Source organism: Pseudorca crassidens, chromosome 8, assembly GCF_039906515.1.
Source record: "Pseudorca crassidens isolate mPseCra1 chromosome 8, mPseCra1.hap1, whole genome shotgun sequence".
NCBI lineage: Eukaryota > Metazoa > Chordata > Mammalia > Artiodactyla > Delphinidae > Pseudorca > Pseudorca crassidens.
The window spans coordinates 17771083-17788951 of record NC_090303.1 but is presented as its reverse complement, the minus strand read 5'-3'; the positions used below and the strand labels follow the sequence as shown (position 1 = coordinate 17788951).

The following is a 17869-nucleotide window of genomic DNA, read 5'->3' as shown; positions in this document are numbered from 1 at the left end:
TAGATAAATTAAATGAGGAAATAAATATAATAAAATCAGATCAAACAGAATGAAAAGAACGAGAAAAGTTAAATTAAAATTAATCCTGGTTGGGCTTCCCTGGTGGCGCAGTGGTTGAGAGTCCGCCTGCCGATGCAGGGGACACGGGTTCGTGCCCCGGTCTGGGAAGATCTCACGTGCCACGGAGCAGCTGGGCCCGTGAGCCATGGCCGCTGAGCCTGTGCGTCCGGAGTCTGTACTCCGCAACGGGAGAGGCCACAACAGCGAGAGGCCTGCGTACCACAAAAAAAAAAAAAAAAAAGAAAGAAATGCAGGCAGCATCAATGGAGAAGAGGAACCATTACATTAAATTCTTTTTCTCTTCTCTCCCAAGCACTTATTTTTCCTTTTTTTTTTTTAAGTGTTAAATGTGATTTTAATAAGTAGAGGAGATGAGCAGAAAGAAGATATACATCCAGGTGGGAATCACATAGAGTAAACCAGATGAAGAATCAGAAATGGAAGATGTGCAGTTTTTCCCAAGGTCAGTTCACTCGAAAATGAACACAACCGCGGTACTTTCAGGATCGGTTAAATGAAGTCTTGATAAGGAGCTCATACTGTGAGCCGATGCAGAACTGACTTCCTCCAAGAGGTCCATGTACAAACAAACATGCCTTGGACATGTATTATAGAGTAAGCTACCACATCTGTTCCTTATTTGGCTTCCTTTAAGAGGCAAGGGTGCTATGTGCCACATAATGACCTCACAATCCAAGTACCAGCTGGACTGGAATTCTGGGACCTCGAGTTTTTTCCTTCTCTAAAGACTGAGGTCCCTAGGGATTAGGGCAACTCACCCCTGTGCAGACAGCCTCAAAATCTTTCCCAGTGTGCTTCCCCCCACCATTCCGATCGGGGATGGGGTGTGGCGGCCTGGGCCCCCTGCTAGTTGAGGCAGGGGCAGCAGAAGCAGCAGACGGTCCGGCAGGGGTTCTTCTTCTTGTACTGCACGGCCTTGCGCACCTGCACCTTGTCCTGGCCGGTGTAGTCGAGTGTCTTCTGCACGTTGAACTCGATGACGTCCGGGGTATCAGCCTGCTGCTCCACCAGCATGGCCATCTGCAGGAAGAGGTCGTGCAGGTCGCAGATGCGGCTCTCCAAGCCGCAGCATCTCACGGTGGCGGCTCTCGATCTCGTTGACGGCCGCCCGCACACCCTTCACGTCCGCCAGCAGGTTCTCTGAGAACACGTCCCACTTGCCTTGTTCGAACATGTCCTCGATCTGGTCGCCTGACATGTCCTTGCCCATGATCTCCAGGTGGCGCTGGATGCGGATCTTGCAGTTTTCGCGCTGCTTCATCTCGGCCTGGTTGTACTCGTGCATGGCGGCCTGGGAACGGGTGGGTGAGAGCGCTGTACCGTGCGCGCGTGATGTGCGCCACGGGCGAGTGCGCGCCGTGCTGCGACTCAGCGTCCTCGCTCAGTGCCTTCATGGCGCTCAGCTTGCGGTGGATGCTCTCGCCCTGCGCCTTGATGTCCTTGGCAAGAGTTGATGCGGCGCTTGATGATACTGAGGCGCCGCATGGACGTGAGGAAGCGGGTGTTCTGCTTTCCCAGCCGCTTCACGTAGGCAGTCAGCTGCTGGTTTTCATCCTGAAGGTCCTGGATGTCTCGGTACCAGGATTCCAGGATGTGGTCCGTCTTGAACATGATATCCTCGGGAGGTGAGTCAAATTCATCGTCCTTGTCTGGGAACTTCTGTTCATATCGCTTGGTTACTCCACAAGTTCTACTACCCGGTCCTTCATTATGCTTTGGGGTTGAGATGTGGTTTTCTTCTCTTTTTCCTCTTCATCCATTTTGTCCCCTTGCTGCAGCTCCATGTCTTCATTTGTCTTATTTTTCCCTTTAACACACTCTTCAGATGGACTGATTCTTTCCTCAAAGATGGTTTATAATTTCTGTGAGTTCATGGACCACAACCAGCATTCTTTCCTGGCCAGATTCAACAGACAGTCTTTCCTTGAGGATACCTGCTTTGGGGATGATGTTGAGAAGATTTTGGAGAGCTGACAGATGTTCCTCTCAGGTCCACAGCTCCTTACCTTACCTATCCCAGTGTGAGCAGGAATCCTTGGTAGGAGCTGACATGGCCTTGCGTCACTAGCTCTGGGTGTTGAAAGCTGGCTGCTCCATCTGATTTCTTGAAACCCTATTCTTTTTTTTGAATTTTATTGTATTTATTTTTTATACAGCAGGTTCTTATTAGTTATCTGTTTTATACGTATTAGTGTATATATGTCAATCCCAATCTCCCAATTCATCCCACCACCACCGCCCCCACCACTTTAACCATTACATTAAAATTTTTTTAATTGCTTTTAAGCTGTACAAGTCCTTCAACTTCCACTAACAAATAATATTGTTACAGCCTCTACCCAAAATTTACAAAAGTCCCAACTTCACACAATTCTTTTGTCTTAGAGCACTTTTTGGTTCTCATTAGCACCTCCACCAGAGTACAAGTGGAAGAAATAAATAATAAGTGCAAGGAGAAGTCCTCTTCTTACTAGCTGTGTGATCCTAGGAATGTTACTTGTCTCATCCAGACTCTGTTTCCCCAACTGCAAAATGATAACATCTACCTCAGAGGCTGTTGTGAAACCTCAATGAGATAAAATATATACAGTGTTTAGCACAGTACTTGCCACAAAGCAAACAATGACAGCTTTTATCATTTTTCTGAAATTTTATTTTTTTAATGTATTTTCAATTCAATTATGTCATGTAGTTACCAAAAAAATCACTATGTATTGATTACTGTAGTTCCTCAAAAAGTACTTTTTCTCGTCTCAGTATTTGAGATCTGATTTTCACTTTACTGTGTTTATTCTACATCAGTGCCCAACTTGAACTTGAATATCTTCATAGTAATACTTCACTATTGTGTTACCAGAAAAAATACACAAGAAATGTATATTATGCGATTTTTTAAGAAAAAACAAAAAAGATGTCATTTTTGTACATATAAGAGTAGAACACACGACCACATATGATGACGTATAACCACTGTCACTTTCAAAATATATAAATTCATCCTTTAGTTCTATTTCTAAAGAAAGAAGGATAAGAGGAAAGCAATATTGGAGGGACCTACTATATGCTAGACAAGGTTGAAAGCAATCTATAATTTTGTCTCATTAAATCTACCCAAAAGTCCTTTGAAATCTGAGAGAATTTACCTTGTCGATATTCACACAGTTAGCAGGAGCGATGCAAATGGGATTTAAATCAAGCTCTAGATGGCTTCAAAGCCTATGTTCTCCTGTCTCTTAATCACAAACTACATAGCAGGAACAATTACATTACTTTATGGTATAATTTTATGACATTCTGAAGTCTCTAAAATGTTAATAAAGTGAATACTACTTTGATGGAAGAAAAGTTTGTGTATACTGTGCTTTTCTAGTTATTACATTAAAATAACTAGCCTGCAAGTGCCCATTCAACAAAATTTGTTCATAAATCATTTATCCTCAGTACAAGTCTTCCCAGCTACTCCTTTTCAGTTTTTATTTTCATTGCTACATTTTAACCTACTCTAGAATATCAATTTCATTACTTTGTTTTAGGGAGAAAGTCTCCACATCAATTAGATGTCTGTTCTTAAGTATCCCCAAACCTTATTTTAAAAAAAACAAACAATACGTTCTCTCTCTCCTCCACCCTCTGTCCAGCAATTACCACTGTTCAGTATTTATGGAGAAGACCAAGCCGAATTTCTCAGAACACAGTTTAAAAACGAACAAGAGGGCTTCCCTGGTGGCGCAGTGGTTGAGAGTCCGCCTGCTGATGCAGGGGACAAGGTTCGTGCCCCGGTCCGGGAAGATCCCACATGCCACGGAGCGGCTGGGCCCGTGAGCCATGGCCGCTAAGCCTGCACGTCCGGAGCCTGTGCTCCGCAACGGGAGAGGCCACAACAGTGAGAGGCCCGCGTACCGCAAAAACAACAACAAAAATATAAATAAATAAATGATAAAAACGAACAAGATTTTGAACTACTAACCTTACTAGGAAATTCTATGAAAAATGTTCTGTTCACATTTTTCTTCCTGTATTGAGATCCTGACTAAATATTATTCTTATTTCTGTTAGAAGTTAAGTAACTATGGCTCATAACCAGGCTCCATCACATGCCTATAACCAGATCTGGAATAACATCCTACAAGCATCCCGAAGACCAAGAATGAACATAACTGTAAAACAGAAACAGTCTTAGAGACAAGCACACAGTAGGGTTTTAAAACATATGTATCAGCAGAGAATTGAATATGTAAACCTGATTAGAATAAAAAGTAGTTTTCTTGTACTCCCAAATTATTTACCTGTAAAACCTTAAATTGGCCTGAGGCCATTATTTGTTTCTTAACAGCAACAGGGGAAAAAAATGTATAATTAGCCATGATATCAGAAGAGTATGCAGGATACTTTATAAGCCCTATCCCATTACAGCTGTTTACTTTAAAAATATTAGTTAACATTTCATATCTGTGTATAAAAAAGGTATGTTTCCTGCCAATAAAAAGACATATAACTCTGGCACTTTCTTCTTGAGGAGAACCAGGACACATTAAAACACTGTATTTTATTTTGTTTTGACTCTAATGTCTTTCTAGGGCAGAACTTTACAGATCAGCCATTCTCTTTCCTCCAAAACACAAAGAATCCTCCTTCCATGTAGCTGATATGGTATAGATGCATTTGTTTCTTATTTGCTGCCAGAACAAACTACCACAGACTTAAGAGGCCTGAAAGCTACAAATTTATTATCTTCCAGTTTTGGAGGTTAGAAGTCCAAAATGAGTCACAGTGGGCTAAAATCAAGGTGTTGGCATAGCTGCATTCCTTTCTGGAAGTTCTAAGGGAGATACCATCTCCTTGCTCATTCAATTTGTTAGCAGAATTTAATTCCTTCAGGTTGTAGCACTGAGGTCCCCATTTCCTTGCTGCCTGTGAGCTGGGGACAGTTCCCAGCTACTAAAGGACATCTGCATGTCCATGAGTCCCTTCCTTTATCTTCACAGCCATCAATGGCAGGTTAAGTACTTTCACGGTTCAAATCTCTCCTGCCTCTTCTTCTACCATTGCAGCTCTCTGGCTCACTCTTCTGCCTTCCTCTTTCACTTTTATAAACTCAAGTATTTAGAATGGTCCCATCTGGATAATCCAGACTAATCTCCGATCTCAAGGTCCATAACCTTAATCACATTTGTGAAGTCCCTTCTGCCACATAAGGTAATATATTCAAAGGTTCCAGTGACTAAGATGAGAATATCCTTGAGGGGGCGCACTATTGTGCTTACCATACAACACCACATGCTGAGCTGCACTGACTTGAAGCGAGGAAAAGAGCATGTCACCACCTTTTGGCTAAAGAAGAAAAGTTCTTAGGATAAAACAGTTCAAAATGCTAAGCAATCTTCATCAAATACTACTACTATCAGAGAATCCATCAATTTAAGTAGACATTATCATTAAATCCTTACTTCTTTTTAAATGGAAAAACACCTAAATATATTAACAACTTACTCAAAGCTAACTATATTTCTCACTGTAAAATAGCACTGGTTTCTACCATTAGGCTCTCTCTCTGTTCACTTTCTTTATGTTCCACAAATCTTTATCTGGAAGAAAGCTTCTCACAAAGCTAAAGACACACTGGAAGACACACAGGCTTAGATGAGGTTTTCTGAAAACCATGACACTTTTTCTATCACAGAAACAAAAATGAATTTGTTAAAATGGTAATAAGACCCATGAGTGCAAGACAACCAGCCAGAATCTTAGAATCCCCATATTAAATATATCTGAAGACTAAAGAAAGGGTGTTGCTGCTTTAAACTAGTTTTGGAAAAGCGAAAGAATAACTTCTATGGGTATAATTTTTCTGTTGCTCTTCTAAGTAAACAAAAGACTTGCCTTAGAGAATAGATGAACAGAGAGAAAAAAGATCCCATAAAACTGATTTTAGTCTTTAAGTAAAAATTTCCACAAAATGTCATCCTTCCAAAACAAAGTAATAACTTTTAATACCAGTAGACTCCAAAAGGCAAAGTAATGATAAAGTGCCTTGGCAAATTTATTGTTCTAAGTCTGTAAGGTTACTTAGACTCTATGAAACGTTCTTGTATCCATTCATTCTTTGGGAATACAGAGATTTTATATACATAAAATTCAAGTCTGCACTGAACATTACCTCTAAGCATATTTAAAAACTAAAATTAGTTTGGAATCTCAACCTACAGAAATTTTTATCAAAGTGATTCAAATTTACAATGCTCATTTGATTTTATGGACTTTGAGTGCATATGCGCAAAAGGCACATACGAATTATTTTAGTCTAGTTTCCACTAATGGCAGAGTAAATTGGTCAAGCATAGTTTCCTGCAGATAATTTCTAAACCTAGATTAGCCATTTTTAAGAACACACTTATTTGAAGGCCCTGGAAAGTGATCAAAGGCAGGAACATAGGGAAGGAAGGGTTACATTTGAAATATATAAATTTCAATGGGTAAGGATTCCAAGTTTGGCGTTTTTTGCCTAAGGGCACTGACCACCATTACCGCCATCAACTCCCATTCCAATGCCCACAGTTCTTGCAGCAGAAAAATACAGATTTACAGTCCAGAGATGGTAGAGAACACGAATTAAGACAGAGTAACTATAAATTTAGAAAGAAAAATCCTAAAAAGAATAGAGCCACAGCAGGAGCAAGACCCAAATCCCTGGCTTACCATTAAAATATACACATGGGGGAGAAGGGAGGACCCAGGAGGAGGGGGAGAAGGGAGGATCCAGGAGGATGGGGAAAAGCAAGCAAAAATCAGACGGGTGTCTACCAGTAAAAGACTGGCAAGCCATGTGAGTTTACTGCTGTTTTTAGACTGATGGTTTTCCCCAAACAGTACACAGCTCAAGCAGCAGAAAGCTGGGGCCTTACTATAACTTGAGGTGTCACAGGACAGAGCTCAGAGCTGAAAGAGCAACTGGAAATTTAGGAAGGAAACTCTAAAGGAAAAAAAGATACACAAAACCTGAGGCCCATGATCTTAGTATCAACTCTGACAAAATTCTTGGTGACATCTAAACTACAGAGGTACAGGGCTGATCTATCTATCAGGTACCAGGTTACTAAAGCAATAGCTATAAACCAGAAGAACTGAGCAGAGATGAAGACCACACAGTACAGGGGAAAGAATGTGTAGCTTGAGATCAGAGAACTTAACTGCCAGCTGGAACAATAACAACAAAAAACAATCCTCAGAGAACACAGTAGAATCTCAAATGACAAATATATTATCCACAATGTCCAGTTTTCAACCCAAAATTACTCCATATGTTGGATCAACAGTACAGAATAGAGAGCCCAGAAATAAACCCATACACCTACCTTCAACAAAGGTGGCAAGAATACACAATGGAAAAAAGACAGTCTCTTCAGCAAGTGGTTGGGAAAAGCTGGACAGCCACATGTAAATCAATGAAGTTAGAACACACCCTTATACCATATACAGAAGTTAAGTCCAAAGTGGCTTAAAGACTTAAATATAAGACACTACACCATAAAACTCCTAGAAGAGAACACAGGCAAAACATTCTCTAACGTAATTCGTATCAATGTTTTCTTAGGTCAGTCTCCCAACGCAACAGAAATAAAAGCAAAAATAAACAAGTGGGACATAATCAAACTTAGAAGCTTCTGCATAGCAAAGGAAACCATAAACAAAACAAAAAGACAACCTATGGATTGGGAGAAAATATTTGCAAACAATGTGACCGACAAGGGCTTAATTTCCAAAATATACGAACAGATCATACAACTCAAAACCAAAAAAAACAAACAACCCACTCAAACAATGGGCAGAAGACCTAAATAGACAATTTTCCAAAGAAGACATACAGATGGCCAACAGGCACATGAAAAGATGCTCAACATTGCTAATTATTAGAGAAATGCAAATCAAAACTACAATGAGGTTATCACCTCACACCAGTCAGAATGGCCATCATTAAAAAGCCTAGCAATAACAAATGTGCGAGAGGGTGTGGAGAAAAGGGAACCCTCATACACTGTTGGTGGGAATGTAAGTTGGTAACAGCCACTATGGAGAACAGTATGGAGGTTCCTTAAAAAACTATAATAGAGTTACCATAGGATCCAGCAATCCCACTCCTGGGTATATATCCGGAGAAAACTATAATTCAAAAAGATACATGCACCCCAATGTTCACAGCAGCACTATTTACAATAGCCGAGACAGGGAAGCAAACTAAATGTCCATTGACAGATGAATGGATAAAGAAGATGTGGTATATAGACACTATGGAATACTATTTGGTAAAAAAGAATGAAATAATGCCATTTGCAGCAACACGGATGGACCTAAAGAATATCATACTAAGTGAAGTAAATCAGAAAGAGAAAGACAAATGCCATATGATACTTATATGCAGAATCTAAAATATGACACAAATGAACTTATTTATAAAACAGAAACAAACTCACAGACAGAAAACAAACTTATAGTGCCCAAAGAGGAAAGGAAGTGGGGGAGGGATAAATTAGGAGTTTGGGATTAGCAGATACAAACTACGTACTATATATAAAATAAATAAACAACAAGGTCCTACTATATAGCACAGGGAACCATAGTCAGAATCCTGTAATAAACCATAACAGAAAAGAATATTAAAAAGAATGTATATATATATATGTATAACTGAATCATTTCTCTGCACACCAGAAACTAACACAATACTGTAAATCAACTATACTTCAATAAAAAATTATTCCACATGCAAAGAAACAGATGTACATAACCCATACTCATGAAAAAAAAATTTTAAAGGCAGATCAAAGAAATTGACTCTGCAAGTGGGCTCATACAAGGGATTTAGTAGACAATGACTTCAAAACAGCTAATATTTCACCTGAAGTAATTCAACATAAGCACTAAGTAGATTGTGCTAAATTAAAGATGCATGTTGTAATCCCTAGGAATTCCTGCAAAAATAATATAAACTTATAGCTAAAAAGTTCATAGACAAAATAAAATGGAATACACAGAACTATCTTATTAACACAAAGAAAACAAGAAATTCCAACAAAGAAAAGCCTAGGACCAGATGGCTTCACTGGTGAATTCTACCAGACATCTAAAGAAGAATAAATACCAAAAACTTCTCAAACTGTTCCAAAAATTGAAGAGAAGGGAACACTTCCTAACTCATTCTATTAGGTCAGCATTACCCTAATATCAAAACCAGACAGAGACACTACAAGAAAAGAAAACTGCAAGCCAATATCTCTTATAAATATAGATGCGGGAATTCCCTGGCAGTCCAGTGATTAGGATTCCATGCTTTTACTGCCAAGGGCGCAGGTTCGATCCCTAGTCAGGGAACTAAGACCCTGCAAGCCATGCGGCAGAGCCAAAAAAACCCCATATATATGTATGCAAAAATCCTCAACAACATACTAACAAACTGAATTCAACAACATATTAAAAGGATTATAGACTGTGACCTAGTGGGATTTATCCCTGGTATACAAGAATAGGTCAACATACAAAAATCAAAGCAAGAGACCACATTACTAGAATGAAGAGGGAAAAAAACCACATGGCCATCCTGATGCAGAAAAAGCATCTGACAAAATTCAACACACTTTTGCAATAAAAACACTAAGTAAATTAGAAATACAAGAGAATTTCCTCAGCATAATAACAGTCATACATGAAAAACACACAGCTAACATCATACTCAATGATTAAAGACTGAATGCTTTTCCCTAAGATCAGAAACAAGGTAAGGATGTCCGCTTTCACCACTTCTATTCAACAAAGTACTGAAAGTTCTAGCCTGCACAAACAGGCAAGAAAAATAAATCAAAGGCATTCAAAGTGGAAAGGAAGAAGTAAAATTATCTCTGTTCACAGATGACAAGATCTTATATGTAGAAAACCCTAAAGACCACACACACACACACACACACACACACACACACACAGCTAAAAAATGAATTCAGCCAAGTTGCAGGACACAAAATCAACAACACACAAAAATCAGTTGTATTTCTATATACTAGCAATGAACAATTCAAAAATAAAGAAAACAATTCCATTTACAAAAGTATTATAAAGAATAAAATACTTAGGAATAAATTTAATTAAGGAGGCTGAAAGCCTTATGCATTGAAAACTATAAAAGACTGCCAAAAGAAATTAAAGATCTAAATAAATGGAAAGACATCTGTGTTCATGAACTAAAAGCCTTAATACTTTAAGGTGACAATACCACCCAAAATGATCTACAGACATAATACAATCCCTATAAAATTCCCAAAGGCATTTTTTTACAGAAATAGAAAAACTCATCGAGGGATACTGAATAGTCAAAACACTTCTGAAAAAGAAGAACAAAGTGGGAAGACTTGATCTTCTGAATTTTGAAACTTACAACAAAGCTTTAGTAATCATAACAGTATGGTACCAGCATAATGATACATATTCCATACACCAATGGAATAGAAGACAAAGCCCAGAAATAAAGAGTTACATAAATGGTCAATTAAATTTTGACAATGGTGCCAAGTCCATTCAGTGGTGAAAGGATAATGTTTTGAACAAACAGCGTGAGGAAAACTGGATATCCACATGCAAAAAGCATGAAGCTAGATCCCACCTTACACCACATATAAAAATTAACTCAAAATGGATCAAAGATCTAAATTGAAGAGCCAAAACTACAAAACTCTTAGAAGAAAAACAAGGGGGAAATCTTCACTGAGCTAGATTTGGCAACCGTTTCTTAAGTATTACACCAAAAGCACAGAGAACAAAAGAAAAATTGGATAAACTGGACTTCATCAAAATAAAAAATTCTCCATCAAAGGATACTATCAAGAGAGTGGAAAGACAACTCACAGAATGGGAGAAAATATTTGTGGGAAAAAATATTTTAGCTGACAAGGACTAGTATCCAGAATATATTTAGAACTCAACAACAAAAAACAAACGACTCAGTTTTTAAAATGGATAAAAGACTTAAAAAACATTTCACCAAATAAGATATAAAATGGTCAATAAGTACATGAAAACATGTTCAACATCACCAGTCTTTAGGAAAATGCAAATCGAAACTTTAAGATGTTACCTTCACACTTATTAGGGTGACAATTATTTAAAAAAACAAAAAGGAAAATAACAGGGGTTGATAAAGATGTGGAGAAATTCAAATTCTAGTGCACTGTTGGTGGGAATGTAAAAAGGGCACCTACGGTGGAATACTGTTTGGCAGATCCTTAAACTGTTAAACACAGAATTACCATATGACCCAGAAATCCCACACCTAGATATATACCCAAAAGAACTGTAAACAAGGACTCAAACAGATACTCGAACACCAATGTTCATAGCAGCATTATTTATAAAAGCCTTTTCAAAAAGTGGAAACTAGCCAAGTGTCTATCAAGAGATGAATAAACAAAAAGTGATATACAATGCAATATTATTCAGCCATAAAAAATGGAATGAAGTTCTGATACACGCTACAACACAGATGAACCTTGAAAACGTTATGCTAAGTGAAATAAGCCAGACACAAAAGGACAAATACTGTATTATTCCACTTACATTAAGTACCTAAAATAGGTAAATTCAGAGACAAAAAGTAGAACAGAGGTTACCAAGGACTGGGGAAACAGGAAAATGGGGAGTTACTGGTTGATGAATACAGCGTTTCTCTTTGGGATATGATGGAAAGGTTCTGGAAATAGTGTTGAGGGTGACACAACACTGTGAATGTACTTAATAACACTGAATTTTACACTTAAAAATGGTTTACGAAAAAAGGACAAAAGAAAAAAAGCAGGAAAGAAAGACAGGAACAAAAGAAAAAAGATGATAAAAATAGAATATAGCAAAATGGCAAACTCAATCCAACCATATCAATAACTAGTAAAAATATATATGAACACTCCAAACAAAAGGAAACTGAAATTATAAAAGAACAGATAATAAAGCAAGACTCAAGAACATTCCATCTACAAAGAAATAGACTTTAAATGCAAATTCAAGATGGCTACAGTAATCAAAATATAAAGATATGTGAAATAAGGACAGACACATAGATAAATGGAACAGAATAGAGTTCAAAAATACACCTACAGATATAGAGTCAATTGATTTTCTAAAAAAGCCCCAAGGTAATTCAGTGGAGAGAGGAAGGTCTTTTCAACAAATGGCACTGAATCAATTAGATATCTTCATGGAAAAAAATAAGCTTCAACCTTTCCCTTGCATTATATCAAAAAGTACCCTGACATGAATCATAGACCTTAACACAAAAATTAAAACTTTAAAACTTCCAGAAAAAAATGTAGAAGAAATTTTTTGCAACTGTAGGACAGGAAAAGATTGTCTTAGATAGGGCTCCAAAAGTGCAAACTATAAAACAAAACTCACCCCCCTCCCAAAAAAAAGAAAAAGGTACACTGGGCTTCATCAAAATTAAAACGTTCTGCTCAAATCACACCACTAGGAATATTAAAAGACAATGCACATATATTCACAAAAAACATTCACACTCACACACACACACCTGACAAACTTGTATCCAGAATATAAAAGACCTCTCACAACTCAGTAAGAAGACAAACCCAGTTTAAAACAAGGGCAAAAGTCTAGTTACCCTGTATTTCACAAGATTGTCTTTTATTGAACCCTCTTAGCCATTTTTTATTTTTGTGTGAATCAAATGCACTTCAATCCAAGGCTCAGATCTTATCCCACACATTTGGGTTAGGCACACAAATTTAACCTTTTGTCATCATTAGACATTGTAAGAGACAAGAGTTAATAAAAGGAGATGGGATAGCTTAGTCCCGAAGCACTTAGGGGTGAAAATGCACTCCAGTTTGAATTGAGTAATTTAGTAATATTTGTTCCACAGTTTTAAAGTAAATTCATACTGTCTTTCAAAAAAAAAGACAACAGATCTGGACAGACACTACACAAAGATAAATGAAGTGGGAAATAAATATTCAAAATCAGGTTCAACATGATTTGTAATCATGTATATGCAAATTAAAATCATAAAGAGATACCTCTACACATCTATGAGACTGGCTAAAATTAAAATGATTTACAATGACAAGCACTGAAGGATGTAAAGCAAATGGGACTCTTATGCATTGCTGGTGGAAATGTTACAACCATTTTAGAAAAGTGTAGCACAGAGGAAAGACCAGTGAAGATACAAAGAGAAAGTGGCAATCTGCAAGTCAAGGAGAGAGGACTCAGAAAATAAAAAACCTATGAACACCTTGATCTTGAACTTCCAGACACCAGAACTGTGAAAACATATATTTCTGTTGTTTAAGACACCCGGTCTGTGATAATTTTGTTATGGCAGCCCCAGCAAACTAATACTGTTGCTATATAAGACTACTGTAAAAATAAAATTACCTATTAGTTTAAAAAGAAAGAAAACAGTGTAGCAAATCTTAAAAAGTTAATCATAACACTTACCAGATGACCCAGCAATTCCACGCCTAGGTATTTACCCAAGGGCACTGAAAATAAATGTTCATGGCAGTTTTATTCACAATAGTCTAAAGTTGAAAACCCAATATGTATCAAAAGCTGAATGGATAAATATATTGTGGCATACACATCCACTGGAATACTACTCATCAAACGAATGATTCCACATATATGAAATCCAAGAAAGATGGATTCCACATATGATTCCATGTATGATTCCTGTATGATTTCACATATATGAAATCCAAGAAAGAGCAAAATGAAATCTCTAGTAACAAAAGTTCATGCTGGAGGTGGGGGGACTGACTCAGAGAGGCACAAGACAACTTTTGGGGGGTCACCACTGGCCTCTGAATATATTCCTAGTTGTGACAATAAAACTGTAACATCAGCATTATCTTCCAATTAGATACGGTAGAAAAACACATTTCTGATTTATTGACAGATTTCAAGTCCCTAACACAGAAATTAAAACAAATGACTAAAACTGCATCCTATTTTACTAAACATGTCTCTCAAAAGATCATGCCTGCCTACCTGCCCTGTTGTTTACATGGTATTAAAATGTAAAGTTCTATAAGTATACCTATAATCATAAATTTACATTGAACCCTTTTAACTTAGCCTATAGCCAATTTCAATCTACTAAACCAAAGACGGATAAAAACTGTTTAACATATTTAGAATTTTTATACATAAAGTAATCAAGTATAATGGCAATAAAAAGTAAAACAGCCCATCTAATGTTTCCCCAAAATATTAGACTTAGAGACTCAAAGCTGTAATTCGCTAGAAGTACGCTGACACCATTTTTTAGGAACAATCAATAAAATAATCAGTAAAAAGTCAATACAATAAGAAGCCTGTATTTGGAGCATTGTTTATATTCATTTAAGATACACTGCAATTTTTAAAACTTACATGTACTGGAATGGAAAAGAGAAGTACTGGCTTAAGCATCCAAATAGAAAATAAAGCCCTTAGAGCCGAGTAATTGAAAATTTGATACATTACTAGATTGAAGAACCTTACACTAAATTAATTTTTCTCAAACAATGATGAATGGTCCAGCAGGGGGTGACAAACAGTAAGGTAAACTACAGACCTTCAATAAACATTACCTGACCATATGGAATAAAATATATATCCAAAAATACTACTGTAACTTTGAAATGTATGAAAAATAATATACTAAAGTTTACAAAAAGTAAGCTGCTTGTTTTTATCTGGATATTAATCCTCATTTTCTGACACTATGTGATGAAAGATAAAACCAAAAAAATACGATCATAAATGCTGTATGGGTATTATGTGTTAAATATAAATTTGGATAACATTAAGTTCAATTAGTTAAAAAAAAAGAGGGTTTGTGGGTGTGTAATTTTAATATGCTTATGTCTCCACAACTGGCAATCCCATACCTAAGCATAAACCCATTATTCTGGATTTGAGCACAGCATCACCCTGACCTGGTGGTAGCTGAATCCGGTCACATATGTAAGTAATTTAGAGACTATCTAAATCAAACATAGGTACTGAAGATGTTTATCATCATATATGATTACACTGTAGGTTTAAAAAGGCATACTGGGCTTCCCTGGTGGCGCAGTGGTTGAGAGTCCGCCTGCCGATGCAGGGGACATGGGTTCGTGCCCCGGGCCGGGAAGATCCCACATGCCGCGGAGCGGCTTGGCCCGTGAGCCATGGCCGCTGAGCCTGCGCGTCCAGAGCCTGTGCTCCGCAGCAGGAGAGGCCACAACAGTGAGAGGCCCACGTACCGCAAAAAAAAAAAAAAGGCATACTGAATTTGCTACGCTGAAGTTGTCACAAAAACCTATGTATGTTTTCAATGCATTTAAGACGTCATCTCAACCTAGAGATTATCATACTAAGTGAAGTAAGTCAGAAACAGAAAGACATACCATATATCATTTAAATGTGGAATCTAAAATATGACACAAATGAACTTAGTTATGAAACAGAAAATGACTCACAGACATAGAAAACAACTTACGGTTACCACAGGGGAAAGGGGGTGGGGGAGGGATAAATTGGGAGTTTGGGATTAGTAGATACAAACTACTATATATAAAATAGATAAACAACAAATGTCCTACTGTGCATAGCACAGGGAACTATATTCAATATCCTGCAATAAACCATAATGGAAAAGAATATTAAAAAGAATATATATATATACACATATATATGTATAACTGAATCACTTTGCTGTATACCAGAAACCAACACAACATTGCAAATCAACTATACTTCAATTAAAAAAGAAGTCATCTCAGACCTAATTTAATACTGGAAATGGTTACATGGCATATTTACAAATTTTCCTATCAATAAACAATTTTTAAAAGCTTGAAATAATACAATGTTCACCAACTACATCATCTTACAGACATCTCAAAAAAAATTCATTAGTTCCTTAATTATCGATCACCTATTACGTGGCAAAGATTATGTAAATCATACTTTTTCCCACCTATGCATAAATCAAAAATGTTTGCATATAAGTATTGTTTTATCAGATTGAGAAAATATCAGTTACAATAAGAACATTAGTGGATAAAACAAACTTAGACTATCCCTTCCTTCTATAAAAAATATTTCATAAAATGCTTCTATGATAAATTTGAAAAATATTTTCTCATGATACACGGTGTTAATGTATCACCATATATCATCAAAAAACATTTTGTTGCAGCTTAGCAACAAAATTATAAAACTCAGAGGACAGACCATACACAGTAAAAATTAATGGAGGATATACTTTCTTTTTTTTTTGTCACACCACACAACATAAAATACATTCATTATATATAAACCATGGTATAACTTAAATGTGATTTAAGTGTATCATCTTAAACTAATGTTCAAAAAATGTTACAAATTTAGTAAGGCCCATCTAAATTTTCATCTAGTGCCAAGACTTTTCTTGCAGAAAAACCATAAATCAATGTGATATAATTTAATCCTGAAATCTGTACTATATAGTTTTATTTTTTAATCATACATAACAATATGCATGAAAAATTACACATAAGTCTGCACTAAAAAAATTCTGCTTATTCTGTCAGTAAGACACCAGTATGATTTTAATTTTTACTTCCCTAATGCCTAATGATGCTGAGTATCATATATGCATATTTGCCATTCACGTATATTCTTTGGTGAAGTGTGTGTTCAAATCTTTTGCCTATTTTTTAACTGGGTTGTTTGTGTTCTTACCAATGTTGAAAGTTTTTTATATATTCTGGAAGCAAGTCCTTTATCAAATATACACTTTGCAAACATTTCTGTCTATGGCTTGCTTGTCTTTTCATTCTTCTAGCAGCATCGCTCACAGAAGTTTTAAATTTTGATAATGTCTAATTTACCAATTTGTGTGTGGCGGGGAGAATTGTGCTTTGGGTTATATATCTAAGGAATCATTTTCTAATTCAGAGACATAAAAATGTTCTCCTACGTTTCCCTTTAGAAGTTCTATAGTTTTAGGTTTTATATTTAGGACTATGATCCATTTTCAGTTTTCTTTTTTTCTTATATGAAGTAAGGTATAAATACAAGTTCACTGTTATACATATGGATATCCAATTTTCCCAGTACCATCTGTTGAAAAGACTCTTTTCTCCACTAAATGTGTCAAAAATCCGTTATTCTTACATGTGTGTGTCTATTTCTGGGCTCTCTATTCCATTCCATTGACCTATTTGTCTATCTTTTTGTCTTGATTAGTATAAGTCATTGTAACAGGTCTTCAAATCAGGTATGGTTAATGCTCCAACTGTGCCTGTTTTTTGGGGTTTTTTTTAAGTTTTGGCTATTCTAGATCCTTTGCATTTCCATATGAATTTTAAAATCAGTTTGTCAATTTTAATAAAAGCCTGCTGGGATGCAGGTTGTAACTGTGCTGAATCTATACAAATCAATTTAGGGAAAATGGGCATATTAATAAACACTATAAAGTCTTCCAATTCACAATGTTTATTTACTTATTTAGGTCTTTTTAATTGTCCTCAACAATGTTTTCTAGTTGTCAGTATACAACTGTGTATCTTCTGTCAAATTCAACCCTAAGTAGTTCATATTTTCAATGCTATTATGAGTGGTATTTTTGAATTTCAACTTCCAATTGCTTGTTAATATTATACAGAAATAAAGGGAATTCCCTGGCAGTCCAGTGGTTAGGACTCCACACTTCCACTGCACGGGGCATGAGTTCGATCCCTGGTTGGGAACTAAGATGCCCGCAAGCCACGTGGCACAACCA

The 17869-nt window shown here is 36.7% G+C and overlaps 1 protein-coding gene and 1 pseudogene across 1 annotated transcript in view; both read right to left on the bottom strand.

Moving 5' to 3' along the window:
• Nucleotides 1–17869, bottom strand: part of COG5 (component of oligomeric golgi complex 5) — a 283180-nt gene that overhangs the window by 218696 nt on the left and 46615 nt on the right. The gene's annotated exons all lie outside the window — the stretch shown is intronic.
• On the bottom strand, nucleotides 647–2287 carry LOC137228552 (syntaxin-11-like; annotated as a pseudogene).